The sequence below is a fragment of the Echinops telfairi genome, unplaced genomic scaffold (assembly GCF_000313985.2).
Source record: "Echinops telfairi isolate 266 unplaced genomic scaffold, ASM31398v2 ScPeMD7_3;HRSCAF=10, whole genome shotgun sequence".
NCBI classification, from domain to species: domain Eukaryota; kingdom Metazoa; phylum Chordata; class Mammalia; order Afrosoricida; family Tenrecidae; genus Echinops; species Echinops telfairi.
The window spans coordinates 33,924,152-33,931,981 of NW_022103899.1; positions in this window are offsets into that span (position 1 = coordinate 33,924,152).

Sequence of the window (7,830 nt, forward strand, 5' to 3'; positions counted from 1 at the left end):
CCTCGAAGGAGCTCCCTGGCCAGATTTTTGTCCTTTGGGGAATCCATGGAACAATATTCTTCTCATGCAAACGGATGACCAGTTCTTTTCAGCCCTGTGGGGTCACTATGAGGTGCCCCAGACTTAAGGACAGTTGGCTTGGTTTGGGGTAGGGTGTCCGCCCCCCACTGGCCGCGCAGCTAGGGTGAGTGCCCCATCTCTCCGGCAGGGGGCGTGCAGGGCTTGGCTCCTAGTCTAACTTCCAATGTAATGCTGTGGATCAGCTGGGAAGGGGATTTGAAGATCAAGTCTTGTGCCTCTTTTGCTTTCTCTCCTTTCCCTTTTCTTTTCATCTCTCTCCCTCTCGTAGTATCTTCTCCACCCCATTAATATTCCCCAGCCTCTCTTAATCTTCTTTTTCTTTTCCCTTTTTAAAAACTTCCCCTTCCCTTTATGTTCTTTCCCTTTCCCTTGGGGAGCCAACCTTGGGCACAAGAAAAAGCACAGGAAGAACTTAACTTCAGATTTCCCCCCAGGCGTTTTAAATGAGATGCCCTTGAGGAGTTAGTAAACCTTCTTGGACCCAAAAAACCTCCTTTATAACAATAGCCCCTTCCTCCATCTCTTCTCCCTACTCCCCATCTTGTCTACTGAGCTTATGGACGGAGAACACCCTTCCCAACCCCCCAGTGCTCTACTAACGCAGGAGGGAGTTGACATCCTTCTATTCACTGAATCTAGGAGAGTCCCATTTACTATTTCTCAACCATAATAGAAAGATCCTTTCTCTCTGTTTAATGTGGCTTCTCATTGTACCAGTGTGTCCAGGAAACACCAACACAAATTAGAGGCATATATAATTTGCATAACCAGGTAGGGACGGTTTCTCTAGGATGATGTTCTACCACTTGTCTGTCCTGCGGTTGTACTGTGGTGCTTGTGTGTGCTGTGAGCAAAGAACACTGAAGAAGAAGCGGTGCACTGGACTTAGGGAGCTGGTGAAGAATGTGGAAAGTCCCAGGGCCTGCCAGACAAGCAAACCGATCTGGCTTGGAAGACGTACAGCTAGAGTGCGAGAATGGGGAGACTCATCTCACATCCTTTGGACCTGTTATCAGGAGAGACTCGTCCCTGCACTAGACGATCGTGCTTGGTAAAGTAGAAGGGCAGTGGAAAGAGAAAGGCTTGAGGAGTGGGGTTGAGACAGTGGCTGCCACAATGGCCTCAAACATAAGAACAATTAATGACGGTGGCACAGGACCCGGCAGCATCTCCCACTGTCGTACCAAGAGTCAATATGAGTCGGAACTAACAACAACAACATGCTGGTACTTCCTGATCCAGTGTGAGGAGGAGCTTTGTTGACAATGAGCTGTACTCCATCTTGAAGGCAGCATGCTGCTCTCGATCACCAAGGGTTTCAAGTCCCCTTGTCTCTCAGCAAGCAAGGTGGGATCATTTGCATATTGGGGTCTTCCTCCAATCCTGGGGCCTTGTTCTTCTTCCTCTAATCCAGCTTCTTGGATTAGTTGTCCAGCATACAGATTGGAGAAGTAAAGGTGAAACGATACCACCCTGCCACACACCTCTCAGGACTTCCCTGGGGGTTGTTGCTATAGGATGACTTGGGGAAGCTGAAGAGACAAAGTGTGAAAGAATCATGAACTCTCAAAACTTAGCTGGGATGTTTTAGTATGGGAGGTGTTCTGGGTTGGTTTGCCGCCCCCCCCCCCCCCACCACCAGCCTCAAGAGATACATTCAGATCCTCATTTAATCTGGGACTGGGACTTTCTTCAAAACAGGATCTTTACAGCTGTCATCCAGTTCCGTGGAGCCCTCCTGGAGTGGGCTCGTTCATATCGCATATGAATGGTGTCCTTGTAAGAGTAAGAGAAGAGACAGAGGGGAAATGGCCGTGTACAGATGGGCAGAGCTCGGAGGACTGCTGCCGCAAACCACGGGACACGTGGAGCGCCAGGAGCTGGAAAACTAAAGGCAGGCTCTCCCCCTGGAGTCTTGGAAGAGAGCATGGCCCTGCTGACGCCCCGCATTTCAATTCCTAGCCTCCGGAGCTGGGAGAGAATACATTTCTGTGCTCAGCCAGTCCCATCAGGGTAATTACGGTAGCCCTAGGGAAGTAATGCAGATGGCTTAGTTCAGCTTTTCAGTAAAAGTTGATCCTTTTGGGGAAATCTGCCTGGGCCATAATGACCCCCTTAATTGCCCTACCTCTGGACCCTGGTGTCAGCATCAGCCTCAGACTTTATCAATCTGTGAGTCTGGTCCTCCTGCCAGCCAGCTAGCTGGCTGAGCGAGAACACAGAGAGACTGACTTTCTGTCTTTCTTGTGAGTGATTCCAAAGTCCAGTTAAATGGTGTGTAACACTTTACAAAATATACGTCTTTTGCTTATGGAAATATGGGCCTGGTTCCTTCCCCCGCACCCCTCCCCAAACCCCATACAGTGGAAAAGGGATCAGTGGTCTCCTCAGGCCCTTTCAGGCTCCCAAACACTTTCACACCTACTCGAGCCCTTGTGGGGAGCAGACTTTAGAGTGGGAGTAGAATCCAAAGAGAGACCCTGGGAGGCATTAGGTTGATAGCTGTTTATTTTTATCTGCAGGCCTAAGATTGCCTCTCCCCAATCATGTGACCTATGGTGAAAAGCGCTTACTCTTCTGCCCCTCCTGTGCTCTGGAAGTGGTCCACGTACAAGGTCACAGCGAAAGCAGCCACCTTGGTACCTTGAGCGACGGCAGATGCTCAGCCCGAGCCGGGGAAATCTCTGCGGAGGGAGACTGTGGAGTTTGTTCGTGCCCGCTAGCACTGATGGCAGGTCCCTTCTGCTGAGGCCAGGAGGCCACCTTCTGGGGCCCACGGTCTGGGATTGAATCCCAACCTGCAGTTTTCATCTACAACTCAACATTCCCATTGAACCCCATGGGGACAGAACAGCAACTCCCGTGGCCGCCCCATCGTCACAGCCCTCCGGGTACTGGGATGCTGGGTTGCCTCCTCTGGGCACCTCAAGCACAGGGGGGTGGGGGTGGGGGGCACAGCCATGTTGGGCAGCTAACTGCCAGCTCAACCCTTGTAACCCATCCGCTGCGCCTTCCGGGAAAGAGGAGGCTTTCTCCTCCGGTCTCCGAAACCCACAAGGGCAGTTCTCTTAGCCAGTGGGCTTACCGTCGAGCACACCATTCGGGAGACGGTGTGTTGTGAGACCCGGGGTTTTCATGGGCTAATTTCAGAGAAGTTGCTAGCCAGCCCTGTCTTCCTACTCTGTCTTAGTCAGGGACTCTACTGAAACCTATCCACTTTGGGTGACCTTGCTGGGATTTAAGTTATCGATCGCATAGCTGGTGGCATCGTAGCAACACATAGGCCACCGGTGTATGAGAAACGGATATATAATCTGAAGTTGAAGTGATTGCTCTTGTTCAAGCGTTTACCATTGTGCCCACCAAATAAAAGGTCAACATTAGGTGGTATTTGCTGGTGCTTCCAGGTTTAGGGTACAGTTCACCGCAGCCCAGGCCAAAGAGCACAATCCATCCATCTGACCCTGGGTGTGTCCCCAGTGATCACATGACCAGACCTGGGTTTTATTCAACCCACTTGAGACTGCCTTGGGGTTCTCTCTCAGAGAGCCAGCCCGCTGGGGGACGGATGGAAGCTGAAGGTCCTGTGGGTCATCTGGCCCCAAGGGGACAGAGCCAGCAGAGAGAGACTCGGCCGGCACAGGCGCTGGAGGAAGTAGACTGTTTGCTACTGATGCCTGGAGCCTGCTGGCCTGGGATTTTCAGTTATTTGAGCCATTAAATGCCCTGACTGGCTTAAGCCAGTTGGGGCTGCATTTTTTGTTTCTGTGGTGGTTGTTCCCTGCAGCAGAAGGAAGCAAACCCAAACCCTTGTGCAGTCGGGGCTGGTCCCCAGAACAAAGGAGGTCTGGCGTTGCCGCTCAGTGGGGCCATCCTGGGCTCCAGCGGCAGAGAGATGATGCCTGCCGAAGCTTGGGGCCCAGCTGCCAGGCTGCCTCCCAGCGGCTCTCCACAGCCTTGTCCTGGACCCTTTCTGGCTACACCTCCATCCTTGGGTGGAGTGCGCCCTGATGTGTCATCTCCCTTTGTTGCTTAAGCTGGCTCAAGCCAGTGCCTGCTGTGAGCACCCAGCGTCCGCAAGCACACTGAGAGCACTGGTTGTCTTCAGGAAGTAACGCAGGTGACAGCCCGCTGGGCTCGTGTGAACATGGTAGGTAGGAAGATGGTGAAGTGCAGCTCAGCAGGCCAGAGTGTGGGACTTTGGACATGTGCTCAGGAGAGACCAGTCCCTTGAGAAGGACATCATGTTTGGTAAAGTGGAGGGGCGGTGAAAAAGAGGAAGGCCCCTCCGGTAGCTGGGTTGACACACTGGCTGCATCAATGGGTTCAGGCACAGGAACAATTGTGAGGATGGCGCAGAACCATGCCGTGTTCCGTTCTGTCACGCTCAGGGTCACCACGGGTCGGAGCCGATTCGGTAACACCTGAAAACAGCAACAGGCAAGAATGAAGGGAAATGGACGAGCAAGTCAGCTTCGAAGCTGTGGCAACCTGGGGGAGCCACGAAGGGTCCACTTCTCCTTACTCTTCTCTCCACGCTCTCGCCTGCTTAGCAGCTTTATGGGGCTTTCAGAGTCCTGGTAAGGGCATCCACTATGTCCACCCAAGCCGGTGCTGGAGCTGCGCAGTGGAATGAGCTTTCGAGACTTGAATTTGCGTCTCATTCTGCTGGTCTCCAATCATGTGACTTTGGACAAATCACTAAAATGGGGTTGATCCTAATAATGCCCACTTCATGGTGTTGCTGTTGGCAGCAAATGAAATGTGCATGTAAAAACTCATTAAATATTGCAACACTTATTACTGTGTAATGCAGTCTAGCACAAATGTTAAAAAAAATAGGTTTGGAGGGCAACAGACTGGGTAAACCCTGGCTGGCCATTCCCTTTACTAACAATATGACATGCAGCAGGCACTCATTCAATATTCGCTATTGCTTATGTTGCTTCGGTGTTGCTATGATGTTGGAAGCATATGGCACCAGCATTTCACTTATCAGTAGGGTCACCGGTGGTCAGAGGTTTCAGTGAAGCTTCCAGACTAAGAACGGACTAGGAAGAAGGAACAAGCTGTCCACTTGTGAAGGACTAACCACTGAAACCCTTATGAATAGCAGCAGAACATTGTCAGATCAAGTGGCAGAAAATGAGCACCAGGTTGGAAGGCACTAAGACAGACCGGGGAAGAGCTGCCTCCTCAGAGTCAAGTCAACCTCAATGACCTACATGGAGTCAGCCTTCATTTGCTGCTGGGGCACAACTCAACATAAGAGGAACCAGGGGCAAGACGCCATTATTAGCCAGAATGTGGAATGTACCATTGATCTAGAAAACTGGAAATTGTCAAAAGTTAAATGAAAGGCATAAAGATCGCTATCCAGCCAGCCATTAGTAAATTGAAAAGGACTCGTGTTGGCCACGCTGAGTCACACAGTCAAATAGTTTACAGTCGCAGGAATGACAAGTCCAAGAGGCACGGTGTCACATTCAGTATCAGAAAGAGCATTTCAAGATCTGTCTCAAAGGACAATGCTGTCTGTGAGAGAATGAGTAATAGCTATATTCAGAAGTCCGGTTAACATAATTACTATTCAGATTTATACACCAACCACTATTTCTAGTAATAAAGAAATTGAGGCCTTCGAAACAAAGGATGGCCATCAAGGAGATGGACTGAAACAGTGGCTATCACAATGGGCTATCACGAGCATAACAACTACTGTGAGGAGGCCCAGGACCAGGCCGTGTTTCCTTCAGCTGCACACACCAAGCCAACCAAACTCTATGCCGGGGCGGCCAAGTCGACTCGCTTGCGACAGGGCCGAACTGCCCCTGTGAGTTTCTGAGACTGTAACTGTTAACCGAGGTGGGATGCTCTATTTTTCTCCTTCCAAACGGCTGTGATCTCAAACCGTGGACTTTGCAGGTTGCAGCCCAATGCATAAACACCACACCACCAGGGCTCCCATCGATTCTTTTTACATAGCGTCCTCGATAGCACCTAGCAACAACAACCACTGTCGTCAGGCTGAAATTGGTCCAACATGAAATCAAAAGGCATGGATATTCACTAGTGATTGAAATGCAAAAGTTGCAAACAGTGAGGATGGATCACTAGTTGGAAAACACGGCCATGGTGATAAAAATGAAGTTGGAGATTGCCTCATACACTTTTACAATATCAAAGACTTCTTCACTGCACATACATTTCTCCAACAATATGAACAGTGGCTATACATCTGGGCCATGCTAGATGGAATACACAGGGGTCAAATGACTAGATCTGTGGGAAGATATGATAGAGAAGCTCAATAGCATCAGCCAAAATAAGACTTGGGGCTGACTGTGGAACACCCCATCATTACTCATATACAAATTCAGGTTGAAGCTGAAGGAAATTAAGCAAGTCCATGAGAACCAAACTGCAACCTCAAGTGCATCCCAGTTGGATTCAGAGAACATCTCAAGAACAGACTTGACACATTGAACACTAATGACCAAAGGCCTGGTGAGTTACGGGATGACATGAATCGCATCATACATGAAGAAAGCAAAAGATCATTTTAAAAGAACGGAGAAAGAGCAAAGTGGACAGCAGAAGAGACTCTGAAACTTCTCTTGAGCAGAGATTGACTAAGGCAGATGGAAGAAATAATGAAGTAAAAGCAAAGCAAAACTTCAGAGTGCAAGAACACAAAGTAAAGTATTATAATGAAATGCGCCAAGACCTAGAGTTAGAAAACCAAGAAGAAAGAGCACATTCAGCATATCCCAAGCTGAAAGAGATGAAGAAAAACTTGAATCCCAGCATTCCAATGTTGAAGGAGTCTATGGACAAAATATCAATGATACAGGAAACATCAACAACAGAAGAAGAAGAAGGAGGAGGAGAAGGAGGAGAAGGAGGAGGAGGAGGAGGAGGAGGAGAAGAAGAAGAAGAAGAAGAAGAAGAAGAAGAAGAAGAAATAATGCCCAGTTTGTGTACCAGAAAGAATTGGTTGACTTTCAACCCTTTCACGAGGTAGCATATGATCAAGAACCAATGGCATCGAAGGAAGAAACCCAAGTTGTACTGAAGGAATTAGTGAAAAATCGTGTTCCAGGAATTGACAGAATACCTGTTGAAATGTTGCAGTAAGAAGATGAAGAACTGGAAGCACTCACTTGCCCACAGCAAGAAATTTGGAAGACAGCTACCTGGCCAACTAACCTGAAGAAATCCATATTTGTGCCCATTCCAAAGAAAAGTAACCCAACAGAATAGGGAAATCATTGAACATATACTATCGCATACAAGTAAAATTAGGCTGAAAATAATTTAAAAATGGATACAGCAATACATTAACAGGGAACTTCCAGAGATCAGGCCAGATTCAGTAGAAGATATGGAACAAGGATATCATTGCTAATGTCAAATAAATCTTAGCTGAAAATAGAGGGTACCAGAGAGATGTGACTTGTGTTTTATTGACTATGCAAAGGCATTAAACTATGTGGATCATAACCAACTATGGATAACACTGAAAAAAAAAGGAAATTCCAGAACACTTCATTCTGCTCTTAAGGAACCTGTAGTGGACCAAGAAGCAGGCATCCAAATAGATCAGAGAATATTGTGCAGGTAAAAATCAGGAAAGGTATGCATCGGGGTTGTATCCTTTCCCTATACTTTGTCTGTCTGTATACTGAGCAAAGAAACCTATCAATGGACTGCATGAAGATGAACGTGGCATCACGATTGGACGAAGGC